Raw genomic sequence first — 16,750 nt, 5'->3', positions numbered from 1 at the left:
TACCTTATGGGTAGACTAAAAAGTGATGAGTTGTGAAGATTCCATCATAGGAGGTAGAGTGTGTTTTAGCTAGAAAGGAGTTTGTGATGAAGTTTCATTATGTAGGTAATGCCAAAGTGTAAGTGTTGAATAGAAGAGCAAAAGTGTTCATAAAGTGATAGATCTAAGCTAGGCTTATGATATGTTTGAGAGGGTCATGGTGTTCAGAAGGTTATAGATTGATTAAGTAATCATGTATAGCATAATATGAGAACAATCGTATTGATATCCGGGTTTAGTAATGAACGTTAAGCTTGAATTTAAGATGAGTTTCATTCTCCAAAGAATGGAAACATGAGTGTGATGATGTTAGTCTTGATATTTGATCTAGTAGACTTGACATAGAGTAGGTGAGAAATTGAAACGTTTGATGCAATGAATATGAGTAGTACCAATGAGAGATCCTAACGTTTAGATAAGGGCAGTGAAGTGTGACTAAGTCACTAGAGTAACAAGAGAATTAAAAGGTGTACCGAGAGGGTTTGTAGTCAGAAAAGGTTAAGAGAAACACCTTAGAAAGAGGTCTTAGTACCTGCTTATGGAAAGTTCGGTAGTCATGAGATAAGTTTCTCCCCAGTGCTAGAGCAAAAGAGGATGTAGACCAGTTAATGATAATGGAATAGGCCCATAGCTTTCAAGTGTTAGCTTTAGACCTAATGGGGAGATGACGAGATTAGAAATCAAGTCCAGTGTTTGAGAGCAAGATAGAAATGCATTCCCAAGGGTATGGGAGGCATATTTTCAGAGGTCTTTTAGTAGTGAAGTGATCTTAAGAGGAGAAGGTTAATGATCTTATAGTGATGATGATGGTGTGATAATTCCATCTAAGGTTATAAATAAGGAGGAAGAAGAAGATGAGGTTTTACTATGAGAAATAGTTAAATGAGAGCCCTTAGTTGGTTCCGAAGGATTTGGTTAATAGGAGTCCATGGAGTTGTTAGAAGTACTAAGCATGAATGTAGTGTTGTTAAACATTAGGTGGTTCTTGATATGAGCCCAATGTGGTGGTAAAGAGTAATAGTTTTGGGATGAGATTCCCTATAGAGAGGTATATAACCTGAACCCAAGGATTTGGGTTAAGCTTGAATATAGTAAGAGTATACCATTAGACTCAGACCTTAGTAAGATTAACCCCATTCCATACCCAGTCCAGTCGTCATTTGAGGACAAATGATCCCAAGGGGAGATATTGTAACACCCCAGAAATTTTTTGAGCTAAGACTCGAACCATCCTTCGTTGTAAGTAGAATTTTACCGAGTAATTTCAAATTTCGTGAGTGTTAAGGTCACAGGATGTAACACCTTAAGTTTCAAGAAGAACTAAAGAGAGTTCATTCAAGTCCTTCCTAAGTTCTTCTAAGATCTAGGTCAACTTCAAACGACTATAACTCTTAGTACATGATGAGTTAGGTTTTTCATGAGATGTAAAATGAAAGGTCTTTGAATTATCTTTCTAATGCCACCGAGTTTGCTAAGTTTCAAGGTTGGATGAGTGATATATGCCCTTTTAAACTGACATTGTCCAGCTAAGGAAAGTTACCCGAAAATAGTAAGGGGTATTTTGGTCTTTTCCTTACCCAATCAGATTTAATTAGTTTTTAATAAGATTTGAAGGGTCTAATCCTATTAGGTTTAGTTTTATAATCCTAATATACGCCTAGGGTTTTAGTTGAGAGCTCAAAAAGAGAAAAGAAGAGAAAAGAGGAGAAAAGAAGAGAGGATCACAGCGTTCGTCGAGGTTCTTGAGTATTGTTGTGGATTTTCACCATAGATTTAATCAATAAGAGATATGTAAGCTTCCATAGTATTGGGATTGTGCAACCACATGCCAATCATGTTATTTTCTGCACAATTTCATTCTTGAAGTTTAAAGATTAGAGTTCTTGATGAGTTATTGAGAAGTGTTCTTGAAGTTCATTATAAATCTTGTTGTGTTAGGGTTTTGATGATTTATTGAGATGAAAGTGAGTGTTTTGACAGTTGTATTGAGTAGATTAGAGTGTACTTATGTTAAGTAATCAAATCCAAGTTGGGGAAGATACCGTTCGATTCTAAGCGAGTTAGGGTGACAAAACGAACAAAGAAATTCGTCGGGTTTTCTGGGTTGGGGACTAGCGCGTCGCGTCAGCCAGATGCCCCCAAATTATGTTTTGTAATTTAGGGGATGGCGCCCCACGCCACTCAGTGCATCAGGGTCGCCTGCTCCATCCAGTTTGCAGTCGGTTTCTCCGTTTGAGTTCTTTTAAAGTGTACCTTCACTCCCTTTAGATTCTATCTACTTTGAGCTACTTCTAAACCCCTAGAAATCATTCATAACATGAATCATAACCTTGAGTTCATAATTCATATTTAAGGTAGAGCTAAGAGTTAAGTCTCGACAGTTCTTTTGAACATTTTGAGAAAGTCCATTTAAGTCCTTTTGAGGAGTCTTCTACAATTTCTAATAACTTGTTTCAAGACTAGAGCAACTGAGTATGAGGATGAGGAGAATGTATTCATGATTCTACTTTAGCATCACAACATCCTTCATATCATGAACCATAACACTTGAATTCATAATTCACATTCAAGAGAGAGTTAAGAGTAGAGTTTAAGAAAGCTTTTGAGTTCAATTGTGAATCCTTTGAGATCAACTATCAATTTGAACTAAGTTCTAAGAAAGTAGGTATGAGGATGGGAAGATTTGTATACATGAGTTCCATGTTGTTATGTAGACCCTCGAGTTGAGTCGTTCATGCCTATGAATTCCACATGAACTCCATAAGTTGAGTATCTTTGAGAGGAGTAGTACCTTCAAGTTATATGTCTTGAGTATTGAGTTCCTAACCTATTTGATATTATATTCCTAATCATGGGACTAATACATGTTACCCATGAAGTCCTTGAGTCGAGTAGTTCATGTCCATAACTCCACATCAACCCTATAAGTTGAGCAGTCTTGAGATGAGAAATATCATTGACCCTATGAGTAGAGTAGTTCATGCTCATAATCCCGCATGAACCCTCTAAGTCAAGCATTCTTGAAGAGAGTATTATTATTGAAGTTCATGAGTTCTGTGTTGTTGAGGCTCGAGTATTAAATTCTAGTTACGGTTATTGAAAACCTTTAATTGAGTTGTTCACATCCATAATTCGGTATGAACTTTATTTCAAGAAGTCTTTTACAATATTTTTAAACTTGTTTTAAGACTTGAGCATTGACTTGAATGAGAGTAAGAGTGAAGTTCATTTTTCAAAAGATTATATGGGAACTAAGTATTTCCAAGAGTAAAATGTTTTCACATTTAAACAAGAGAGGAAACACTGATTTTCAAGATAGCTTTTAAGTTAATTTTTGAGTAATAATCTCAAAATAACTCAAGCCTCCATAAACCATGTAGCCAACGTAGGTAGAAAGGGTCTTAATTTTTAGATGATTCCTTAATGTTTTTTAGCATAAACTAGTGGATCTACTTAGTTGAGGCATTCTGTATCCTGACAAGTTATAGGACAGTTCTGGCAGCATGGGCGAGACAGTGTATCATCACATAACTCATACTGATGGTTGTCCGTTAGACAAACTCTCATAGATTTATATTATATTTTATTATATACAAATTGAGTTGTTATTGTGTTCTTCAATACATTGAATTGCTAGCTACTGTTTTAAAATTTATCCATATATTGCATCTTTTATTGTTGCTTTATACTTGAGTATCTTGAGTTGAACTGTATTTCATTGAGTTGAGTACCATATTGTTGAGTTGAGCCCCATTTCACTGAGTTGAGAATCTTATTTCTGAGTTGAGTATCTTGTCCTTGAGTACTTCTGATTTGAGTAAGTTTGAGTAGTTTTGAGTATTCCTTGTGTTGAGTTGAACTATGTTTCTTTGAGTTGAGTTGAGTTGAGTAAGTTTGAGAAGATGTAAGTATGTTTCTTTTCCACCAGTTCAAGCTTATGTTTATGCTTTAGAATTCCCCTTACGTGCTCTTACATTCCATGTATTGGTCCATTTGGCCTGCATTGTTTCATGATGCAGATATAGGTATTTAGGATCATCAACAGGTGCTTCGTTGATACCGCATGGAGTTTGAGTTAGCTATGGTGAGCCTTCTTGCTTCCGGAGGATTCCATTTACTTTTAGTTTTGTCAGGATGTCGTAGGTTTTGTCCCGACTTCCATCTTTGTCATTTAGAGGCTTCATAGATAGACAGTAGAGTGTCAGAAGTCTGTTCATTTATTTTGTTAAATGATTTCAAGACTTAAGTTGTCTATTTTATGGCGAGTTGAATAATTTATTTTTATTCAGTGTTTTTCATTTGAATTTAAACTTTGTAATTGAGTTTCATGAGTTTTTATTCAGTTTTTAGCTTTGTATGCTTGAGTTAGTCTTCTGCTTGTAGTCATCCAGGATGAGGGTTTGCTTGAGGACCAGCAATGGTTCTCAAGTGCCGGCCACGTCCAGGGTATAGACTCGGGTCGTGATACTTATGATTGCAAATAATGTTTGGAATAAATTAAATGAAAAAAACTTATACTAAAAATATAATCTATTATATAATTTTGTCAATTGGTCTATATATGAAAAAGTAATATAAAGAAAATATTAAAATTGTTGAGAGAAAATTTTCCCCTAAACAAAACTCTTAAATGACTACATTCTGGATGTTATTGTGTTCTTTTTGTATGAGAAGAGGGGTGTTTACAACTTTTCCTCATAAAAGGAATAACAAATATGACTAAATTATATTTTCCTCGTAGAAAATAACAAAAGCAATTATGATAATGCTAATATGGTAAGAAAACAAGGATAAAACCTTACTATCTAGGTACAAATGTAAGATCACTAAAGATAAAGCAGCTTCTTGACCAAGCAAGGGCATGAGCTATCTGTTGGCTTCTCTAAGGCAGTTTCAAAAAGATGAAAATTATGTGGTGGACGAATTTGTTTAGTTTTCTAACAACTTAAAAAATATATAGTATGGTGATCAACGCACATATTTGACAACTTTTTATATGTGATGCTTATACGAAGTTCGCAAAAGTTAGTAGGGCTGAAATAGGCTAAAAAGAGGGTCAAAATCTAATCCGTCCATTTCTTATTTAGTTTTAACTGATTTTTTTTAATAAATATTTTAGTACTTAATAAAATTATTATTTTGTTGTATAGTGAGAGAAAAATATAAGAGTACTAAACATGAAAGAAAGAAAATGATATGGAAAATCGAATGTGGAGAGTATTATTTCAGTTCTCTTCAAATGTGTCTTTCACAAGGGTGAAGAATACACTTTTATAGGATGTAAAGTTCATCTGCTTACAACCTCTAAAAAATGTGTTAGTACTATATTTAAGAAATACACTAAATAGATACATGTACGTTAGGGAGTTAATTGAATGAAATATCCACAATCGAACGAATTCATAACACTTTTCCTTGGATGTTTATAGATAATGTGTCTCGTTAAATCTTACAAGGAAAAAGCCTATTGAAGAAAAACGTACACATATCTTGTAATACGCCTAGAGTGTTGCCTCATTAAAATCTTATCATGAAAATTCAGTAGGACAAAACTTTGATTAAGGGAAAAAGGGTACTTTGGATATTTTACTCCTCTTGATGAAAACTTTATTTGATACCTCGGAGACAACACATTCTAGTCTTATATTATAGCTTCTCAAATGTTGAAATTGACAATGTCTTAGAGAACAAATCAGAAACATTATCACTCGAATGAATCTATTGAACATCTACCTCACCATTTTATTGAAGATCATGTGTGAAAAAGAGCTTAGGTGATATATGTTTTGTTTGGTCTCCTTTGATATATCCTTCCTTCAATTGAGATATGCAAGAATCATTATTTTATATAATATTATTGGAATCTTTGTTTACACAGAATGACCACATAATTGCAAAATATGTTGAGTCATCGATCTCAACCATACACACTTTCGATTGGCTTTATGAATGACTGTTATTTTTGCATGATTTGAAGAAGTGACAACTATTGTTTACTTCATTGAACGGCATGATGTCATTGTACCTACACATGTGAATATATAGCTTATCTGAGGTTGAGTTTTGTGTGGGTCAAACAAATATCCTTATCATGACCCAAAATTGGGTCATGATGATATCCAATACACCCCACCGAGTGGACGAGCCTAAACTCAAATAATAGGATGCAGAAGACAGAGTTTATACAAAAACAATAATAATAAGTGGAATACTAGAATAATATATAGAGAAAAAGGGTCATATCATATATATTTGTTGTACAAAATGTAGAAAATAGGCCCAAAAGTGACTAAATAAGAAACTAACACAAGATACCAATGCCTTGAATGTTTCACCTATACAGGAGCTACTACAAAGATCTGACTAATCCAAAATACAAAATTAGTGTCAGTACAAAAGAAGGACAACAACAAGTCCCTGAATGTTGGGAGCTCACCATAAATCTATGTTTGTGACCGCCATGGGAGATCCAACACTCACTGAGGGTGGCTCAAACTGGGATCTACATAAGAAAAAGATGCAGAAATGCAGTGTGAGTACTAAAACACGGGATATTCAGTTGACATCATAGACCGACCGAGCTTAGAATGATCATATATATATATATATATATATATAAGAAGCAAGATGATACTAGCAAGTCAAGGGAACTAAGACACACTAACTTTATGATAGAGAAAATGCAGAAAATATCAAGTTTCAATCACAAGTTACACACAAACCACAAGACAATCAACATACTCAAAGTTCAACTTACACGATGATACAATGTAAAACTTCAAGTAGGAAGAGCCATAAGCTCGGAAAAAACGTTGAGCCACTTGGAATGATACCTCAAGCTTAACCGAATGCCAATAATCCAGATTAGGGGTGGGCGTTTGGTTATTCGGTTTGGTTTTTCGGTTTTAGATTTTAGAAAAGTGTGCACTGTATATTAAACCAAACTAATTCGGTTCGGTACAGTTTTTTCTACTTCGGTTCGATTTAGTTCTGTGTTTTTAAATCGGTTTTTCGGTGTGAATGAAAAAATAAAATAAGAATAAAGTATAAGATACATAGAAATTTAAAACTATGTTAAGGAATGATGTGTATTACCATGGAACACTTATTGTGCTAACTAAAAGACTATATTTTTCTTTATCAAGAACATTGTGCCTCCAACAATTTATCGAGAAAACAAGTATGAAGATGGTTCCTTTACATAATGTACATTGGTAGAAATATGTTTGAGTATCTCTTAGAAATTAATAATTCAAGTTCACTATTGAATTGTACATTTGGTGTTACTTTGATTTGTTCATGAATGATTTAATTATTAATTGAATTTTTATTTTTTAGTTAAGAGAATGCCCATATATATATATATCGGCTTTTCGGTGCACCAAAGTTTTGAGACACCGAACCAAAAAACCAAAACCGAAGAACTGAATTAGTTCGGTTCGGTTTGGTTTTTCGATTTTTTGGTATTTATGCCCACCCCTAATCCGAATAGATGTATCCACGGGCTGTCTAGGATGGCTCGGCGAGCTTACCCATAATTAGGATATATGTATGAATGATGAGTCCACAAATTGGACTCAATTTAGGGCTATATTTTAATAGAAATTGTATTCTCAAATGCTTATTTTATCTTAATATATGATGAAAACCCTTAAGTTTCGGGTATTTGATGTTAGAAGGAAAGCATGGACACTACGTCGCAAAAAGGAACGAAAAGGTTGAGAAGAACGAAGAAATGAAGGCCTGAGGATCGCCGAGTCCACTTGGCGAGTCGCCGAAGGGTCTTACTTCACCTTTTGTTCCAGTGTGTTGAGCCCTAAAGGAAAGGATCAAGTCGGCGGAGATAGGGAGCAGTCAGCGCATCGTCGAGAAGTTCCGCACAGTAGTACCATGTCGCCCAATGACCCAGAGCACGACGATGTTGAAGGCTGGTGCAAGACGGCAATGAACTACACCAAAGGGTGAATCGCTGAGTTGATCGGCGATTCCAACTAACGACGCTGAATGATTCGCTGCAGCACAAATCTGTGAAAACTATAAATACTAGTTAGAGTTGTAGTTTTAAGAGTTGAATAATTATTATAATTCGTTAATGTCTTTAGCTATGACTACTTAGAATAAAATTTTATTTTTATAGTAATTCTCAAAAACACTCTCTTGAAAACGATCCCAACCCTTGGTTGGGTTACTAACTATTGTACGTTCGTAGACACTTGCATCAGAAGTTGTGTCTTGATTACGCAAACATCAATGAACGGACCATTTGGGATGATACTTCGAGCTTATCAACAATGTAAATCTAAATGATAGATTGTAGCCCGAGCCTAAGCCAATGGGCCGCCTGAAATGGTATATTGAGATCATCAGAGTAAAAGCAGTCGAAAGGTGCGATAAATCAAGAAAAAAAGGGTTTTATCACTACTTTTAGGCCAAAACGGATCTCAAGGACTTCCGACTCATTAAGAACAAATTCATTTCACAAACCAAGTCATTTCCGTTGAAAATCATTCAAGTAATAACTCCCCAAGATTACTACCACAATCAAATCATGCCATACACATAGAATCGGGTAGGATATCCATCACACCATGAGAGTACTAACCTAAAACTCATGTCAAACCAAGCTTACGACCCCAGGCCCAATAGTTTAATTGACAATAAAAAATCACAACTCAAGGATCCACGCCACCTTATATCTATATTTTTTTTCTTTCTTTCTAAAATTGAGTAACACCTTTCTAAATGGTTATAAGAACACTTTTAGCGTATTAATTAATGTTTTTTTCTTTAATCCTTGAATATTTTCAAACATGTCACATTGAAATTTTCTAAGAAAAATTTATCACCACAAATTTTTTAATATAATTAAATCAAATGTTTATATTAAAACAAGTAGCGATGGATGATATAATATACAATCAATGAGTTTAATTGATCTGAATACCTTCGACATGAAATATAGCTCTCTCTCTCTCTCTCTCTCTCTCTCTCTATATATATATATATATATATATATATATATATATATATATATTATTATATATATATTATAAGATAATAATTAATAAAGGATCTATAATTTAAAATTTTAACTGATTCAATGATACAAACTTACTAATCAAATCAGTCAAATTGATATTTTAGATTATCTTAGATTCACATTTAACGTAATAATGTACCTATCCTTTCAAAAATCCTGAATAAGTCTCTAAACTAGAAACTCCAAACTTTGCAGCAAAATGCAAGTATCGTTTATTTTTCTTTCGAATTTTCAATTTTCTACCCCTTAGGTACAATATTATTGGGAAACCCCAAGTTAGATTTTTTTGTTTGTTTAAGATATTTGGATCCTTACAATTTCAGCGCATTCTTAATCCAATTACACTTGTTAAAATTATTGTGTAGATTTATTTTGATCAGAAAAAGATGAAAAATATCGCTAGGAATTTCTTTTTAGGATGAAAACGGACAATGAATTGTTGGAAAACAATGTCGAAAAATAACAATTGTTGGGACGAGTTGCTACAACAGTCTACGAAAACATCTCCCGTCCCAAAATATTTGCCATATTTTTTTAAAAGTCAATTTGATTAATTTTTGGAGTTAAATAACTTTAAGTTAAAATTTATATTCAAAACTATATAAAAGTACTAGAATTGTAATTTTTCTCATCTCAATATGATTTTTTTAAAAAAATTATATCTTAGAATACTAGTTAAAGTTCATGTAGTTTAATATTCAAAAAAACAAAACTTGACAAGTGTTGACAAATATTTTGAGATGGAGAAAATATTTAACTTGAACAATAAATTTAATTAAACAAAAAAGGCATAAAAAAAAGAGAATTGGTCGTATAAAAAAAACTGAGCCAACAATTTTTTCGCGTACAAATATACTGCAAATAAGGAAAATAAAATAGAAAACTAAATTGGTATCAATATGTATACAAAATGTTCGGATTTGAGTCTCCTTGGATATGGAGGAAGCATTTTACCCTCAATGTGGGACTTTCTAACGCGAATCCAAATTAAGTCGGGCTCCATTGTAGGTATCAGAACAAAAAAAAACTATTTAGTTAAAAAAATAGATGTAATCCATTAAATAACAATAAAAATAATTGATAATATAATTCTACAAATTAAAGTAACTAAAATAAATGTACTACTAATTAGCACTAGAATAATTTCTTATTCTCATATATATGCGTGTGGATATTCAGGATCAAGCGTATCAAAGTAATCCAATTCTTCATCAGTCAAGGCTTTAAACGGTTCATATAGGAATATCTTGATGATTTTTACATAAACTAACTTTCTTTGTAATGAAACACATAATAGAGTCTTCCATGTCTGATTTCTCCATGTTCTCTTAATACATCCATTGTAGTTTTATCAAGACAATATTCTTTCACAATCCAGTATACACTTTATTTATCTTCACTGCTACTTTCTTCATCAAAACGAAAAGTTTTCTTGTACCCAATTCGTGATCTTTCCTTGTCTAAAATTTCTTTACTATTGTCTCGTCCTTTCCATTTGCAACCTCCAATAATTGATCTGTTAAAGGTTTTACCCTTGATCGTTTTTCTCTTCAATAGAGTAAAGAAATAGTTGACATGATCATTACATGAATTTTGGAATAATTCAGCTGGCTCTTTGCTACCGTATAAGTCTATATACGAAATATAATGGTATTCAACGAATGAATTTCGTTAAACACCTTATCAGATCTTCATTCGTATATTTCATCCCCATAATTTGAAAATTATGTGAATTCCAACTTAAAAGATACAAAAAACAAAGAAGATGGAGAAATATTTTAAAGCAAAGAAAATATATAGAGAGAGTGTATTTCCTATTTTGTGTAGGAAACTAATTGTAGTTGTAAAAATAAAATTGAAAAAATTAACCTTATTAATTGGAGTTGTAATTTATTTTGGAAAACTTAACCTTATTCAAATAGAAAATTAATTGGAGTGATAATTTTATTTTTGGAAAATGCAACCTTATTCGAATAGGAAACTCATTTAATTTGCGTCATTTTTTTTTCTTTTAACTTTTCAATCGTTATTTTCATATTTGTGTCACCATGAAAAGTTCCAGTTCCTGAAAACAAATATTCAAAGACGCAGGGGCGGACCCACGGAAGGTTCTGGATACTCAAACACCCATTAATCTCGTATCAAACTATTTATATTTTTTCTATAGAAATTTGAACGAATGATATAAAAGTAAACAGTAGCATCCGAGCAACAAGCAGTTGCTTGGTGTAGTGGTCTCTTGTGGGTACTTAAAATTGTATATTATATCTGTTGTGGCCAGGTTTGATTCCACTATGGTATTTTTAGTGAGCAGCCACTTAATGTTGGGGAAATAATTAAAATTTCACACTAATAATAATACAATATAACTTATTATTTAGCAAAATAATAGTCCTGAAAATTAGATAAAAATCAATACAATAACATGGTAAGTAGTTCACAATTGGTCAAACACATATGCAGACCCTTAAACTTGTCCCTAAATTTCATTTTGGCACTCCAACTCAACCTTGTTCCATTTTAACCCTTCAACTCCAATTTTTATATTCCATTTTGACACTTCTTTCCAAAGAATCAACAAAGTGGGATGTGTGTACTTCACATGTCATTATTGTGTTAAAAAATAATGGATGGACATCGTTTTTTTAAAAAATATTTTTTTTTAGAGTTTTTGTACGTTATTGTGTGAAAAAATAATCGACAAAAGTGTGTTGATTTTTTTTTTAAAAAAAATAATTAGTTAATTTAAATAACATCACATATTTTTTTTTCTTCATATCTAGTCTACTTGGACTAACTCAAATATTAGCTTTCTAATTTTTTATTCAACTAAATACGAGTAAAAAAAAACTCATGTTCATTGCTAATTAATAACACTACAAAAAAATGTTGAAACTCGATAGACTTCGTTGGGTTGTCATTGATTTCTTTAAGAAAGAAAATTGACACACTTTCGTTGGTTATTTTTCAAGCAAAAATATAGGAAAACTCTTAAAAAGAAATTGTTACTTTTTTTATAAAAAAAAAACAATGATAATCCGTCAGTTTTAATTTTTTACAATAATTAACGGATGATCGTCGATTTTTAAAATGCAAAATTGCAGTTCAATAACATATATAGAAATAAAGAAATCATAAAATTAGTATTTTGTGTTAAATGGTACATAAAAGAAATAGAGTTGAAGGGTAATCTTTTATTATTTTTTAAAAAAATAATTTTTTTGTCTTTCACTCTCTTAGAGAATGTGTGATGCACACTCTCTGCCACATCACTTAAAAGTGCCAAAATGGAACATAAAAATTGGAGTTGAAGGGTTAAAATGGAACCAGGTTGAGTTGGAGTGTCAAAATGAAATTTAAGAACAAGTTTAAGGGTCTGCATATGTGTTTGACCTTCACAATTAATACTTGAGTCATGTTGGACACTGTCCTAAGAAACTATATAAGCAGTGTGAAATGTTTCCCAGATTTAAACAAGTCTTCTCTATTTTAATAGAGAACACATATATCAACAATTAGTTATCATCAACAAGTTATTCGCGGAATAGAAGATAATTAAAATGAACATTAACCACAATAAAAGAAAAGAGGAAAAACGAGAGAATATGAAAGAAGGCTAAATGTTGTTCTCTGTTCCAAAAATTCTTAATGGAGAACTGAGTGTTTATAGGTGAATGACATGGCTTGAAACATGAATAGTGTTGAGGATATGTGTCAATAGCCATTCATGCAAATTGACACATATTTTTCAATTGTCATCTTAGATTATTAATAACACCATTTGAAGACTTATCAAATATACTTCAAGAAAAATTCTTTTTACTTACAATCCCCCACATATTTCAAAAGAATTTATACCAAAAAATATAACTTGCTGGATTTTCAGGACAAAATGTAATAGATTTGGTGTCTTTCGAACTATGAACCAAACTTAGATTGATAAAATTCAATTTATAGAATTATCGGTGAAATATAATATTTATTTCTATGAACCAATAATTCTTATTGTAAATCAAAGATTTTACCAATCACATTTTGACTTTAGTAATTTTATCGTTCAACACGGTTTTGTGCCAATAGGCCATGCACGTCACTGGTATTCATTAGAGCTCTAGAGACTAGGCCAAAGTCTCATAGGAGTGGCCACACTCCACTTCTCATATAGGTGAATTCATCAAGTGTATACTGATTTAAATGCACCATCTTTAACTAAGGACTATGAATTCATTAAGAGTTAATAACTCATCCCTCATTTTCAGTAACAGTTCAAGCACTCTTAGTTAGTGCGAAGTGTCAATATTGACTTGTTATTACCCATATGAACTTACTTCATGGGATCTCCAATCACATAGGTTGGATTACCATCTCTATTGACAATCACATTGGCTTTAAACCCATCTCTATTGAGGTTTGAAGAATTAATTGTCTTCCCACGAATTTAGTCAGTGAATCGGCCGAATTCAATTTTGACTTCACGTAATCAATTGCAATTATTCCATCTCTCAGCAGCTGCTTAACGACATCATGCCTCAATTTCATTTGTATGCTCTTACAATTATAAGATGTATTCTTCACAATAACAATTGCGGCTTGATAACCATAGTGTATAAACACTGGAGGCAACTCATCCTTTATCAAAGGGGATATTTTCTAAGAAATTTCTTAGTCACTCAGCCTAGAACTAGCCATCTCCAGAGCTACAAACTCTGACTACATAGTCGATCTAGCAAGGATCATCTATTTAGCTAATTTCCAGGATACTACACCACCACCTAAGGTGAACACATATTCACTAATGGATTTTGTCTCATCTGAATTAGAGATCCAGGTTATATCACAATACATTTCTAAAGAAGAAGGAAATCTACTATACATTATTAACACCCAATTTTGGACCTTCACATATAAATTAACTTTCGAGCTTCTTTAATTTCGAACGATTTGAAATAATTAGCTTTATAAAATTCAAAATATTTTCCAAGTTATTTTAAAGTAATTTTAGTTTCTTTTTATAATTTTTAAATAATAAATATGTTTTCTTATATAATTTTATATATAATTGGTACATTTTACAAATATTCGAAAATCATCTCAAAAGGATTTTAGTTTTAATTAAATGTTGGGTTTATTAGTTTAGTTATATAATAGTTTTTTTAAAAATTATTTTTTTTAAAATAATTAATTTATAATCAAATTAATTATTTTATTTCGTTAAAATTGAGAAGCTCGTAAATTAATTCACCCTATTTGAATTGTAGCCGAATTTGCTAAGTAATTCAATTTGACAAAGTAATAAAATTTAATTGGCCAAATTGCAAACCATTGGCCCAATCCTCATTCATTTCTTTCGGTAGCCCATTTCTCCCAACTCTTGTTCCCTTTTTCAATTCAATGCAGCCCATTCCAAATTTCCCTACCCAACCAATTATCTTCATAACCCGGCCCATTGCCCATTCCCAAAAAGAACCCAGAACCTTCACATTTCAGCTCCAACGTTCTCAAACATCAATACACGACAACAACTCCCAAATACACGGACAGCAGCAGCAAAAAGCACCTGTGCTTTCGTCCTGGCAGCAGCGTTTGTTGTCCTTTGCTCGCACGGGATGACGCCACGTCGAGCACAAGGATGTTTGGATCAATCTGAGCCATCCGCGCTGCTGCCCTCCTACAGATTTTGTGGGATTTGGGTGAAATATCTACCAACAACAACTTGGTCTCGACTTTGGAAGCAAGAATTTTGAATTTGGGGTGGAGGAGAATTTCGATTCTACCCCAAGCTTTTCGGAAAATTCACCCGCCTCTCCCCCTAAATTTCGACCTAAATCCCCTTTTATAAAACACCTCTTCTTCTTCATATTAAAGGGGGGGGGGGGATTTTTGAAGTTAGAGGCAACTTACATTGGAGGGAAAAAATTTTGTTTTGAAAGAATTAGTTAGAGTTTGAGAAAATTACAGTGAACATTAGATACACCTATTCACATCTAGACATTCAAGAAAATAGGCTTTGGGGGGTTAGAGAAAAGTTGGAACTTTTTTTTGAACAATCGATTTTTACTTTAAGAAATTGGAAATACAATTTTTCTATTTCTAAGTCCGGAAAGGGGTCCTTTTTGGGAGTTGACTCGAGCTGTTGAGCCGACTGTCCGAGTATAAAATCAGTGTGGAAATCGTTGTTGTCTCCTAGCTCGTCCCATCTCCGTTCACTACCCCGCAACAGGTGACATTCGCCTCTTTTATTTTCCTATATTTTGTCATCTTTGTTATGAAATATCAGGCTTGTTTTAAGTATTCATGTCTAGTAATTTTTCTTAGTTTGTTTACGGTAACTGTTGAAGCTGAAATGTATCTAAATTACTTTCGAGATTAGTATAGCTTGGAAGCTTTGTTTCCATGGCGTGTTAGACAGCATTATTATATTAACTAAAAGCCATTTTGTTTGTCGTATCTAAATTACTATTTTTTTTTTTTTAATGTGCATTAGCTTTTTATTTTAAAATGGTTTGTTAAAAAATGTTTTGTTACAATGTCGTTTCTATTTTAGTTTAAAAGTAGGCAGAATGGCCAGCAATTAAAATGTTCTCTTATTAAAAGTCATGAAAGGGTATCCTTGTAAGGTTTTAATTAGAAAAGTAGGCAGTATATAGGCACCCTTGTAAAGTTTTATTTTTATACGTAAGTAGTATTTTAAGTTCTTTGATGTTTACTAGTTAAATCATGAATTTATTTATTTATTTATTTATTTTAGTGTTAAATAATAGTAGTATGGTGTGTATAAAAATCTGGAAAAGACATTACCTTAGTTTGCTTTAGTTTGAAAAAGTAAATTGCGGATCATATATTTTCTTTAATAAATGTAACCCATTTAAAAAATATTTTTAATCTCTTTGTCATTCTGTTATACATTTGGATGTGTGTAAATTTTGAAGGAGTACTATTTAATTCATGCTCGGTCGCACTAAAAAACTTGAACTTAGTTATATCTATTCTTGTTCGATATCGAGTAAAGTTGATTATCTTACTAATCTCTTTACCCTCTCTTTTACTTGCATGAACTTTGGAGCAAAACACCCCGAGCGATCTTCACTTTATGCAAAGTTCCACTTCTTCCTTCGCTTCTTCTACTAGTTCAACTACGTCGGACGCGCAAAGCGCTCCACCGGAGTTAACTCAATTATTTCGCGACATCTGCAAAAATAGCGCAGAGTTGCTTCAACTCAGCGGTAGGGACGTACCCGAGAGGTGCACTTCGGACAGCCGTCCGTAGCATCATAAGGAGGACCCCCCTTTCGAGGTACAAAAAGAGTACGGTACATAGGAGGTTGGTCTTTCTCAACGTGGTGTATAGCACGAAAAACCTTTCGATACAAGATAGGGCCGTTCACATGAAAGAAAAAAATGAATCCTTTCTTATCTTCTTTGAGTCTCATGGACTCGTTACCGGCATACTCACATATGGAGTCTTCACTATATCTTAGACTACCCGAATAGCAATGAAAGCAAGAAAAACTCATTTGGCAGCGTCTATATAGCTTCTTATATTATTATTATTATTATTATTATTTAGCATTTATTTGTTTTAACTTGTTTATGTGACTTGAATATGTTCTTGTTTTTTTAATAGCTCACATATGATAGGTATTTGGGATTGGGGGTACCTTTATTTAGTTT

General features: G+C 32.8%; 1 protein-coding gene and 1 pseudogene across 2 annotated transcripts in view; one reads left to right on the top strand and one right to left on the bottom strand.

Annotated features, from left to right (window-relative positions):
- The window catches only part of LOC125857072 (ATP-citrate synthase alpha chain protein 2), a 1,178,350-nt gene that overhangs the window by 616,032 nt on the left and 545,568 nt on the right, over positions 1–16,750 (top strand). The window lies entirely within an intron of this gene.
- LOC125857076 (uncharacterized) lies at positions 10,233–10,787 on the bottom strand (annotated as a pseudogene).

Source organism: Solanum stenotomum, chromosome 2, assembly GCF_019186545.1.
Source record: "Solanum stenotomum isolate F172 chromosome 2, ASM1918654v1, whole genome shotgun sequence".
NCBI classification, from domain to species: Eukaryota; Viridiplantae; Streptophyta; class Magnoliopsida; order Solanales; family Solanaceae; genus Solanum; species Solanum stenotomum.
Note: the sequence above shows the minus strand (reverse complement) of the source record. Positions and strands in the feature narration are given on the sequence as shown.